The sequence below is a fragment of the Nelumbo nucifera genome, chromosome 2 (assembly GCF_055504915.1).
Source record: "Nelumbo nucifera cultivar China Antique chromosome 2, China Antique-T2T, whole genome shotgun sequence".
Taxonomy (NCBI): Eukaryota; Viridiplantae; Streptophyta; class Magnoliopsida; order Proteales; family Nelumbonaceae; genus Nelumbo; species Nelumbo nucifera.
This window is the reverse complement of record NC_142650.1, coordinates 98,869,248-98,882,580: the sequence shown is the minus strand read 5'-3', so window position 1 is coordinate 98,882,580 and position 13,333 is coordinate 98,869,248.

Genomic DNA, 13,333 nt, shown 5'->3' with positions numbered 1-13,333 from the left:
TGCTACCACTAGGAATCTCCTCTGTCCATTCGTTGGCGGGAATGGTCCAAGTATGTCAATTCCCCACTGTGCGAAGGGCCATGGGCTGGTGAGATACTTTAGGTCAGCAGCGGGCTGGTGGTGGATGTTGGCATTCCTTTGACATTTGTCGCATCTTTTGACGAACTCAATTGCATCTGCCTTCATCGTTGGCTAGTAGTATCCCTGTCGTAGCGCTTTTTGGGCGAGAGCCCTACCCCCCATGTGTCCACCGCACAAACCCTCATGAGTGTCGCGGAGTACAAGCTCAGCTTCGGAAGGTCGCAAGCAACGTAGAAAAGGGAGCGTGTAGGATATTTGGTACAGCCGTCCGTCTATCATGACGTATTTGGCTGCCTGACGCTCTACCCTTCTGGCGGCATTACGATCTGCAGGGAGGGTCCCATGGTGAAGATAGCTCGCGAGTGGATCAATCCAGCTCGGTTCTGCTTGCGCAACAGGAGCGACATCTCCTGCCCCCCTGAGAATGCTAGGCCGAGGCAAGTTCTCTATGTATACGGTTCTCATGGTGTTGTCACTTGTGCTTGATAATCGGGATAGGGCATCAGCCTCAGCGTTCTCGGACCTTGAGATCTACTTGATGAAGTAGGACTGGAAACCACGCAGAGCTTCTCTGACTTTGGCTAGGTAGGCGATCATGGTCGGTTCACGGGCTTCATAATCGCCGGTGACCTGGTTGACCACGAGCTGGGAATCGTTGTAGATAATGAGGTGTTTAGCTCGTACTTCGTTTGCTAAGGCGAGCCCGGCTATCAACGCTTTGTACTCTGCTTCACTATTGGATGCAACGAACTCGAACTGAAGCACGCATTCTAGTTTCACCCCGCTTGGCCCGTATAGAATGATTCCAGCTCCGCTACCTTGTTGATTTGACGAGCCGTCCACATGAAGGATCCAGGGCTCCTCATCCCAGGTCGGGTTCGTTCCAACTGGGAGAGGTGCCGCACTAGTTGAAGCTTCTCCGCGCTTGGGCTCGATCAACTCAGGGACTGTAGCGCTGAAGGTACATTCCACAACAAAGTCAGCTAAGGCTTGGGCCTTGATGGCAGTTCGAGGCTCGTACTGGATGTTGTACTCGCTGAGCTCAATGGCCCACTTTGTCAATCTACCGGAAACCTCGAGCTTGAGAAAGACTTGCTTTAGAGGTTTGTTGGTGAGGACGACGATGGTATGAGCCTGGAAGTATGGCTGAAGCTTCCGAGCTGCAATGACTAGCGCGTACGCCAATTTTTCGATTTCTGGATACCTCGTTTCTGTGTCCTACAAAACTTTGCTAACATAGTAGATGGGTCGTTGAACCCGATCTACTTCTTTTATCAGTACCGAGCTGACTATCTCGTCACTCACGGAGATGTACAACTTCAAAATATCTCCTTCATCGAGTCGGGTCAAAACCAGGATGCTGGCGAGGTACCTTTTGTGCTCGTTGAAAGCGAGCTGGCACTCTTCGGTCCATTCGAAGTCTTTGCTTCTTTTGGTTGCCTTGAAGAAAGGCAGGCAGCGATCTACCAATTTAGACATGAAACGACTCAGGGCGGCTATACGACCGTTCAACCTCTGAACCTTTTTCAATTTACGGGGCGGTCTCATATCTAGGATGACCTTAATTTTCTTAGGGTTGGCCTCGATACCGCGTTGGTTAACGATGTACCCTAGGAACTTACCCAAAGTGACACCGAAGACGCATTTATTGGAATTCAATTTCATATTGTATTTACACAAAATTTGAAAAACACAATATTAGTCTTTTATTAAATCATTTGAAAATTGAGTTTTGATGACCATGTCGTCTACATAACACTCTACTTTTTTTCCGATCAACGATTCAAACAATTGGTTTACAAGTCTTTGAAAAGTTGCCTTGGCATTTTTCAGTCCGAAGAACATGACCTTGTAACAGTACATGCCTAGCTCGGTTATAAAGGCCATTTTTTCCTCATCAGCAGGGTCCATCCTGATCTGGTCGTAGCCCAAATAAGCATCCAAGAAGCTCAGCAACTCATGCCCTGAGGTCGCATCCACCAAACGGTCGATTTTGGGAAGTGGGAAGTAGTCCTTTGGGCAAGCTCAATTCAGGTCGGTATAGTCGACGCACATGCGCCACTTACCGTTGGCCTTTTTTAGAAGAACAGGGTTAGCCACCCAGCTCGGGTAATGGATCTCCCTAATGAAATCGGCTACAAGGAGTTTCCCAACCTCCTCGTCAACTATTCTCCAGCGCTCTGGGGCTAAGTTGCGTTTCTTCTGTCTAACGGGCCTAACTACAGGATCAGTGTTCAACTTGTGAGTGATTATGCTAGGGTCTATACCAGGCATTTCTGCTGCGGACCATGCAAAAACATCTAAGTTTTGAAGTAAGAAGCTTACCAGCTGATATCACAGAGGCTCATCAATCGAAGCGTCGATCTGGAGAATCCTAGCGGGATCTTCCGCTGAAACGGGTATAGAGGCCATCTCTTCTATTGGTGAAGCTTGCTCCTCATGGTACTCCGTAGGTCGCTCCAACTCGAGGTCGTCTGCTGCCTTGTCTTTCCCTTTGAGGGTGGCGACATAGCATTTGCGAGACTCGAGCTGATCACCTCGTGCTACCCCAACTCCGAAGTCCGTGGGGAACTTCATGGCCAAGTAATAGGTGGGCACCAGTAGGCGTAGAGCGTGGGTGATAGGCCAACCTATTATGGCGTTGTACAGGGAGGGAGTTGCGACCACTAAGAAAGTGTGGTCAAATCTCACTATACTAGGCCAGGTACCGACCTCCACAGGTACTGTAACTCTTCCCTGGGGCCTGACTTCCTCTCCGTTGAAGCCTACCAAGGGAGTGTTTGCAGGTTTGATGTCGCTCTCCTGAAGTTGCATCTTGTCAAACGCATCCTTGAAGAGTATGTCTGCCGAGCTGCCAGAGTCGACTAGGATGCGCTTTACCTCGAAATCATTAATTCTCATCTTTATGATGAGCGCGTCATCGTGGGGGTATTGGACTCCGCGCGCATCGTCTTCTGTGAAGAAAATGGGTTCTTCTAACCTCGGCCGCTTTGGAGGATTCTGTTCTTCTCTTTCGATCTAACAAGCTGATGTCTTCACCGCGGTTGAGGTGCAGTCTGCGACAATCGATCTGCCGATGATCATATGTATTACTCCTCGAACAGGCCTCTCTTCGGGCGGCTGTCTCTACGGCTGCTCGTTCTGCCTGTTGCTGGATTCGGGGGCTGGTGGGTGCCGAACCCAACCAAAGATAAATGGTCTTGCTCTAGGTTAATAATTTGCAGATAGTGATGAGCAAGGTCATTCTCCACAGGGATTGGGTGGATTTATTTCCAAGTAGATGGATTAAGGGGGGTTTGTAAAACTAAGGAAAACAAGTAAATAACAGAAAATAAAAGATCAAAACGATGGGAGAAAACTTCCAGTTGAAGGGACAAGTTCAGCTTTGATTCGTAGCATTGATCCTTGATGCAAAAATAGATTCATATGTCTATGAATAAATTGGTTATAGTTGTTAACAAGCTCTAACAGCTAGCCTCTACTCTTATTATTCGACAACCAAAACAAGCTCTTTGATTGCTTCCCTTATTAATAGGCAGTCATAAACAAGCTCTTAGGATTTAACCTATTAATAGCATTAAGAGGGGAGAGACCCAATTCTGGTCAGCGATCTCACAAGCTCAAACCGTTTAAACCAAATCATACATTTTCCTAACATAGATTGAAAACTATTTTGCAATCAATTTATGTTATTTGCCACCATGATCGAACCTACCAATCATATACGAAACTGGAGGTTCAATCGGCCATAGATTATTTCCATTGAATGAGCAAGGGACCCTTCTTGCTTAATCAACAAAAATAATCCTCACAGTTAATTTGCAGAAAACATATGAATACCCATAAACAATGAACTAAAAAAAAATCAATTAGATCTCACAATGTTTAAAGAATCAAAGCTTCTCTAACCCTTCAACCAGAAATAAAAACTTACAGACACCTCATGATGAAATCGTAGCTTCCAGATGAGAAATGGGGGGTGAACTCTTGCTTTTTCCTCCTTGATTGTTGATTTCTCTCTCTGAAGACTGAAGCTCTCTTGGAGGAATTGATGCCTTGGGTGCTGGTCCGCCCCCCCTTTATATAGATTTGGGGAGAGGGCTTCTCTCCAACTCCCTTAAGGAGATTATCCTCAAACTGGAAAGTCCTAGTCTAAATTGAACTTATCCTACCTAACTCTTATCTCTTATCTTTCTAGGATTACAATTTGAGAATTTAAATCTGATAAAACTCTTTTATTGAGATTACATTCAACTTATATTTTAATGGGACTCTTGGATCTTGAATTTGAACTGGGCTTCTTTAACAATTCGGGCTTGCTTCAAGACTTTTCTGCGAAATGGGCTTCAGCTTGTGAAATGGGCCTTGCTGCGAAATTTCTCCGAATTTGGGTTTAAATTCGTTTTCAATGCGGACCGATTCTGCCAAAACCCAAAACATAAAAGTTATGGGCCTTTTCCTTATCTTTCCAGTGCTTCTTGAAATGTTTAAATCGGAGTCCGGAATTGAGAGTTATGCCCAGATCACTGATCGGTGCCGAAACTATGCAAAAACATCCGATTAGCCTTGTTTTCTTCCAATCGCCTATCTGCTTGCCCTGAATCGAAATAAAAGAGTAATGAGTTCAATTAGGTACCAATTAAGTGCAAAATACTAAATATTGAGGGATAAAGATATGACAAATTTTATTCTCATCAAATCCCTCCACACTTAAACCTTGTCCGTCCTTAGGCAAGTCAGAATTCATGTAAAAAAAGAACAAGAATAAACTAGCTATCCTACCAATTTTTAAACTCAACTCTCCTTCGTCTTTATCCACAAATATTCTAGGTTAATTATTGCGAATCGTTAAATCAACACAACCAAGTCATACACGACTCATTCATCAGTCAATCCAATTTTTGCTACTGCAAACCAGGTAGTAAATAAGGGAAAACCTTTTTATCTTCTCTCTCTTTTTATTTTCTTTTTATCTACTCTGAAGAAGTGTGTGAATTTTATGCTCCATCTCAATTTTGGATTACTTGGTCAATAGGTGCATTTTATGCTCCATCCTACTGTTTGAATTACTAGCTAGTAGGTGCATTTTCTGCTCCGTCCTACTATCAAATGACTTGGCTGGTAGGTGCATTTTATGCTCCATCCTACCATCGGATTACTTGGCTGGTAGGTGCATTTTATACTCCATCCTACCAACTGTAGCAATGGTAAAGTGTTTGCCCTATTTACTTAAACCTGAATTTAGGACTAGTTTAAAAGGGAATGGCTTCAGAAAGGTCGTGTACTCCTTAATTGTACCTCATTACTAGGTCCACAAGAATTTTCCCAAAATATTGTTTCAATTGATTTCAAAAGAGTTGAGTGTTTTTTTTTTCCGTACTGAAATAAAACGGTTAAAGCCTGTACTCCCCCCCCCCCACACACACTTAAAACTTAATAAAAGGTGGAAACTAAAAGGAAAACAAGTAGAGAGAAAAAAAGAAAAGGAACAAACTTCCCTGATGCGGTGGAAGGTGGGTGGGGAGATAGAGTTTCATGCGCTACTCTGTATAGATCGGACTTTCGAGAGGTACCTCTTCCACATTGTATACCTGAAATCCTTCATAGAAAGGTTTTAGACGGTGCCCATTTACTTTGAACCTCTTGTTTGTGGTTGGACTCTGAATCTCAATTGCTCCATAAGGTAAGACGTTAGTAACAGTGAAAGGTCCAACCCACCGAGATCGCAACTTACCGGGAAAGAGTTTAAGCCTAGAATGGAAAAGAAGAACTTTCTGACCAACTGCAAAATCTTTCCTTGAAATCGGCTTGTCTTGGAAGGCTTTTGTCTTTTCCTTGTAGATTCGAGAGCTCTCATAAGCATCATTGCAGATCTCTTCTAGTTCTTGTAGCTGCAACTTCCTCTGTTCTCCTGCCTCATCCATGTGCATGTTGCATTGTTTGACCGCCCAGTATGTTTTATGTTCCAGTTCCAAAGGGAGATGACATGGCTTGCCGAATACCAAACGGTAGGGAGACATACCTATAGGAGTTTTGTAGGCTGTGCGGTAGGCCCATAGTGCATCGTTGAGTCTCAGACTCCAATTCTTCCTTTTGGGGTCAACCATTTTTTCAAGTATGGATTTTATCTCCCTATTGGACACTTTGGCTTGTCCACTTGTTTGTGGGTGGTATGTAGTGGAAATTCGATGGGTGATATTGTATTTCTTGAATAGAGCTTCCACCACTCGGTTGCAGAAGTGAGTGCCTCGATCACTTATTATCGCCCTGGTCATTCCGAACCTGGAGAAAATGTGAGACTTGACAAAATCTACAACAACCTTTAGCATGATCAGTCCGGGTAGCTTTAGCTTCTACCCATTTCGAAACATAGTCTACAACTAGTAGGATGTAAACATTACTGAAAGAGGAAGGGAATGGGCCCATGAAATCTATACCCCATACATCAAATATTTCACATATTAGTATAGGGGTAAGTGGCATTTGGTCTTTATGGCTTAAATTACATGTCTTTTGGCATTGTTCACAGGCCTTGCAGAACATATAAGCATCACAAAATAGGGTAGGCCAAAATAATCCGCACTCCAGTATCTTACATGCTGTCCTCTTTGGGCCAAAATGGCCCCCACAGGCATATGAATGGCAGAAGTGAAGAATGGAGGGGATTTCGGGGTTGGGTACACACCTTCGAAGGACCTGATCGGAGCATTGCTTCCACAGATTTGGGTCATCCCAGACGTAGTACTTGGCATCACTTCTTACCTTATCCCTTTGAGCTCTTGTTAATTCTCCTGGTATGGTTCTAGTAACCAAATAATTAACGATATCTGCGTACCATGGAGTTCCTTCTTGAATCGCGAAAAGGTGCTCGTTTGGGAACTCGTCTTTCAAGGGTGTTGCCTCTTCACTTGTAGTCAGTCTACTAAGATGGTCTGCAACCAAATTTTCTGCACCCTTCTTTTCACGGATTTCGAAGTTAAATTCTTGTAGCAGGAGAATCCAGAGGATAAGCCTCGGCTTTGCTTCTTTCTTGGCGAGCAAATATTTTAGGGCTGCATGATCAGAATAAACAATCACCTTAGTACCCAATAAATATGAACAGAATTTTTCTAAGGCAAAAACTACAACCAAGAGTTCCTTCTCTGTTGTTGAATAATTGCATTGGGTAGCATCAAGGGTCCTCAAAGCATAATATATTGCATGAGCGGCTCTTCCAACCCTCTGTCCCAGAACAACACCGATGGCATAATTGCTTGCGTCGCACATAATCTCGAAGGGAAGATCCCAATTCGGTGGCTGGATGACTAGGGCTGAGGTCAACAATTCCTTCAGCTTATCAACGGCTGCCCTGCACCCTTCATCAAATTCAAACATCACATCTTTCTGGAGTAGATTACATAAGGGGCGAGTTATCTTGGAGAAATCCTTGATGAATCTCCGATAAAATCCTGCATGTCCAAGGAAAGAGCGAACTTCCCGAATGTTCGTGGGATAGGGCAGGGATTTAATAACATCTACTTTTGCTTTATCAACTTCGATTCCCTTAGAAGAGACTACATGCCCTAGAATGATGCCCTGGTCGACCATGAAATGGCATTTTTCATAATTCAGCACGAGGTTCTTTTCTATACACCTTTCAAGTGCCTTTGTAAGGTTAGATAAGCATGAATCAAAAGAATCCCCATACACTGTGAAATCATCCATAAATACCTCTATAATGCTTTCCACATAATCTGAAAATATACTAACCATACATCTTTGGAATGTGGCGGGGGCATTGCAGAGACCGAATGGCATGCGCCGATAAGAGAATGTGCCAAAGGGGCAGGTGAAGGTAGTCTTTTCTTGATCCTCAGGTGCAACTGGAATTTGATAAAACCCTGAATAACCATCAAGACAACAGTAATGAGATTTGGTAGCTAGTCTTTCAAGCATTTAATCGATAAAAGGGAGCGGGAAGTGATCTTTTCGGGTTAACGAATTCAGCTTCCGGTAGTCTATACACACCCGCCACCCATTTTGGATTCGGGTAGGCACTAACACACCATCTTGATTTTCGACCACAGTTATACCTGTTTTCTTCGGGACTACTTGTACCAGACTTACCCATTTACTGTCCGAAATGGAATAGATTATCCCGACATCTAGAAGTTTTAAAACTTCTTTCTTTACTACCTCCATCAGCGGTGGGTTTAATCGGCGTTGTGCTCCAATTGCAGGTTTGGAGTCTTCTTCTAAGAGTATTTTGTGCATGCAGGTAGATGGGCTTATCCCCTTGATATCAGCTACAGTCCATCCGATCGCTTCCTTGTGTTCCTTAAGTGCTTGAATCAGTTTCCTCTCTTCCAATGCATCGAGTTTGGAAGAGACTATCACGGGTAATGTCTCCCCCTTGCCTAGGAACATGTACTTAAGGTGCTTCAATAATGATTTCAGCTCCAGTTGGGGTGCCTGCACAACAGATGGAAGGAGTCTTGTGTGAGATAGGGGCAAACTAATGAAAGAAGAATTATGAGTAAATTCAAAAGAGTTTAGTTCAGAAGTCAAAGTTTGTAGTTCCGAATTCAGCATAAACTTCTGCTCTGCTCGTTGCAGTCGATCAAGCCCATTGTTAAGTGCAACTCTCAGTGTGTCTTCATCATCTAGCTCAAAAGTTTTCTGCACTAAAGAGTCAATAACGTCTATAGAAAAAATGGAATGCACATCATTAGGGTATCTCATGGCATCATAGATATTAAATTTAATAATTTCACCATCGAATTCCATGGTAAGTGTCCCCTTATGCACATCGATTTTTGTTTTGGACGTCTTAAGAAAGGGTCTTCCCAATAGAATTGGAGTCGAGTTGGAAGAATTATCTTCTTCTGTGTCGATCACATAAAAATCGGCCGGAAAGACCAAATTATTAATTTGGACTAGAATGTCCTCCAAGAATCCCTTCGGGTATGTAGTAGATCGATCAGGAAGCTGTAAGATCATGCCCGTTTCTTTTAATGGTCCGATATTCATGGTTGTGTAAATAGGATGAGGCATGGCATTTATCGAAGCTCCTAGGTCTAGCATAGCTTTTTCGATCTAGACATTTCCTATTTTATAGGGAATGGTGAACATGCCTGGATCCTTGCATTTTGGGGGTAGTCTTTTCTGGAGAATGGCTGAAACATTTTCTCCTACATGGACTTTCTCATCGCCTTTCAGCCTTCTCTTAGTAGTGCACAGCTCCTTGAGGAATTTGGCATAGCAGGGTACTTGCTTAATTGCATCAAGGAGGGGGATGTTTACCTCAACTTTGCAGAATGTTTCGAGAATGTCCTTGTCTTGCTCCTCCTTCTTGGATCTCGCAAATCGACTAGGAAAAGGTGGAGCGATGACTATGGCTTGGGGTGGCTTTCCGCTTGAATCCGTTTGGGGAGATGGTGTCTCCTTTTTGGTTGTATCCTTGGATGCTTCTTGATTGGGTTCATTCATCTCCTTCCCGCTTCTCAATGTGATAGTGCTAGCATTCTGTTTCGGGTTGGTCGTGGTCTGGGAAGGTAGCCTCCCTGATGATTGGGATTCCATTCAACTCATAGCCGTTGTTAACTGGCTGACCTGATTCTCCAGGTTTCGGATGCTTGTCCTCGTCTCCTGTTGAAATTGTTGAGTATTAGTTGCAAGGGCTTTCACAATTTCATCGAGAGACATACCTGGATTGGAAGAGGATGAATATGGTGGAACCGACGGCCTAGCTTGATGCTAATGTTGGAAGCCGAAGGGCTTGGTTCCATAGTTAAGGTTGGGATGATCCCTCCATCCTGCATTGTAGGTATTCGAGTAGGGATCGTATCTCTTTTGCGGGAATCCTCCAACAGCATTAGCTTGTTCGTAAGGTTCATCTTGAAGCGTAGGGCACATGTCAGTTGGATGTCCTGGAGTTGAACAAATCCCGCCAGCCTTCACTATTTGTGTATTACATGTGGCCAATTGACAGACAAGAGAGGTCAGGTTTGCAATTTTTTGTTCTAGGGAGGAGATGTTTACCTCGTTAGCATGGGTTGCTGGAGGGTTGAGCCTATAGCTGAACTGTTGAGAGTTGGCTGCCATGTTTGAGATCAATTCTCTTGCTTGTGTAGGAGTTTTGTTCACCAACACTCCTCCACTTGCTACATCGATCATACTCCTATCCATTGGTAGTAACCCTTCGTAAAAATATTGGATAAGGAGCTGGTCTGGAATTTGATGTTGCGAACAGCTGTCACATAGTTGCTTGAATCTCTCTCAGTATTCGTAGAGAGTTTCCCCACTTAATTTTCTTATGCCACAGATTTCCTTTCTGATGTTAGCCGCTCGGGAAGTAGGGAAGAACTTCTCAAGGAATTGCCTTTTCATATCATTCCATGTGGTGATGGAACCGGAGGGTAGGTAGTAAAGCCAATCCTTAGCTTTATCAGCTAATGAGAAAGGAAAGGCGCGTAGTTTGATCTGTTCCTCGATAACACCTTGAGGCTTCATGCTTAAGCATACTACATGGAATTATTTTAGGTGTTTGTAAGGGTCTTCACCTATAAGTCCACGAAAAGTAGGGAGTAAGTGTATAAGACCAGATTTGAGTTCGAAGGGTACCGCTAGATCAGCATATTCGATGCAGAGAGGTTGTTGGTGCAGATCCAGTGCGGCTAGCTCTCTAAGGGTTCTCTCTTCATTATTGGCCATGACTTCTTCTTCAGGATGGTTGGATGGCTCAACGATTTCTGCAGCCGACTTCACCCCGGAAGTTGGGAGTGATGCTGCTTGGTTGCGGCGTTGCTTGGCTTCTTTCCTTAAGCGGCGAACTGTGTTCTCGATCTCAGGGTCGTAGTGGAGTTCACCTACACGAGAAGAGCAAGGCATAAACCAAACAAAAGGAAATAAACCTAGTTAGGACGCCAATCCCCGACAACGATGCCAAAATTTGGTGGGTGCCGAACCCAACCAAAGATAAATAGTCTTGCTCTGGGTTAATAATTTGTAGATAGTGATGAGCAAGGTCGTTCTCCACAGGGATTGGGTGGATTTATTTCCAAGTAGATGGATTAAGGGGGGTTTGTAAAACTAAGGAAAACAAGTAAATAGCAGAAAATAAAAGATCAAAACGATGGGAGAAAACTTCCAGTTGAAGGGACAAGTTTAGCTTTGATTCGTAACATTGATCCTTGATGCAAAGATAGATTCATGTGTCTATGAATAAATTGGTTATAGCTATTAACAAGCTCTAACAGCCAGCCTCTACTCTTATTATTCGACAATCAAAACAAGCTCTTTGATTGCTTCCCTCATTAATAGGCAGTCCTAAACAAGCTCTTAGGATTTAACCTATTAATAGCATTAAGATGGGAGAGACCCAATTCTGGTCAGCGATCTCACAAGCTCAGACCGTTTAAACCAGATCATACATTTTCCTAACATAGATTGAAAACTATTTTGCAATCAAGTTATGTTAGTTGTCACCATGATCTAACCTACCAATCATATACGAAAATGGAGGTTCAATCGGCCATAGATTATTTCCATTGAATGTGCAAGGGGCCCTTCTTGCTTAATCAACAAAAATAATCTTCACAGTTAATTCACAGAAAACATATGAATACCTATAAACAATGAACTGAAAAAAAAAATCAATTAGATCTCATAATGTTTAAAGAATCAAAGCTTCCCTAACCCTTCAACCAGAAATAAAAACTTACAGACACCTTATGATGAAATCGCAGCTTCCAGGTGAGAAAGGGGGGGGGGGGCGAACTCTTGCTTCTTCCTCCTTGATTGCTGATTTCTCTCTCTAAAGACTGAAGCTCTCTTGGAGGAATTGATGCCTTGGGTGCTGGTCCGCCCCCCCTTTATATAGATTTGGGGAGAGGGCTGCTCTCCAACTCCCTTAAGGAGATTATCCTCAAACTAGAAAGTCCTAGTCTAAATTGAACTTATCCTACCTAACTCTTATCTCTTATCTTTCTAGGATTACAAATTGAGAATTTAAATCTGATAAAACTCTTTTATTGAGATTACATTCAACTTCTATTCTAATGGGACTCTTGGATCTTGAATTTGAATTGGGCTTCTTTAATAATTCGGGCTTGCTTCAAGACTTTTTTGCGAAATGGGCTTCAGCTTGTGAAATGGGCCTTGCTACGAAAATGCTCCGACTTTGGGCCTGAATTCGTCTTCGATGAGGACCGATTCTGCCAAAACCCAAAATATAAAAGTTATGGGCTTTTTCCTTATTGTTCCAGTGCTTCTTGAAATCGCCTATCTGCTTGCCCTGAATCGAAATACAAGAGTAATGAGTCCAATTAGGTACCAATTAAGTGCAAAATATTAAATATTGAGGGATAAAGATATGACAAATTTTATTATCATCAAGGGCATCTCTATTTTGCTCCCCCTGCCAACCTGTTTGACTTTTATTATCATTTAGTACAAAATTTTTCAAATATCCGCAATAGATAAGTTCTTCTATCTCATCACGAAGGTTCTTAAAATTTTCGGTGCTATGACCGTGATCTCTGTGAAAGTGGCAATATACATTTCTGTTCCTTGTGTTTGGGTCTCCTCTCATTCAAAGTGGCCACTTCATGTAAGAAGCGTCATTGATCGCCAAGAGGATTTCTGCTCACTTCGCGTTCAAGGGAGTGTAATTTCTTTTAGCTTGAGGAGCTTGGGAATGCTGATCCTGTTTTCCTCCTCGAGCTGGGTCGTCTTTCTTTATTTTGTTGTCCCCGTTAGTTGAGGTCTCACCTTCTCTTTTTCTCTTCTCTAGTGGATTCTCGCTATTCTAGTTCATCTCTTCCTCTGTTTCGATGAACTGGTCAGCAAGCTTGAGAAACTCTGTGACATCTTTTGGTTTGTTGGTGACCACGTGCCACTTGAACTACTTGTGGGTGATTCCTCTCTTTACGGCTATCAGTCTCACAGTGGGGTCTAGATCGGTAATCTGCAAGCATGCATCGTTGAATCTCTTGATGTAACTACGGATAGATTCTCCTTCTCTTTGGACTTTGCCGAGGAGGCTTTCTTAGGACCTCGGGCACCTCTTACTAGTAATGTGCGAGGTGAAGATCTGTACGAACTACGCCCAACTCTTGATTGTCCCGGGCGCAAGGTTTCTATACCATGTGTGAGCTACCCCCTTAAAAGTTGTGGAGAAAGCAACGCACATGCAGGATTCATCTACTCCGGCCAGGTGCATTTGAGACTGAAATGAATCTATGTGGTCGTTTGGATCGAACGACCCATCATA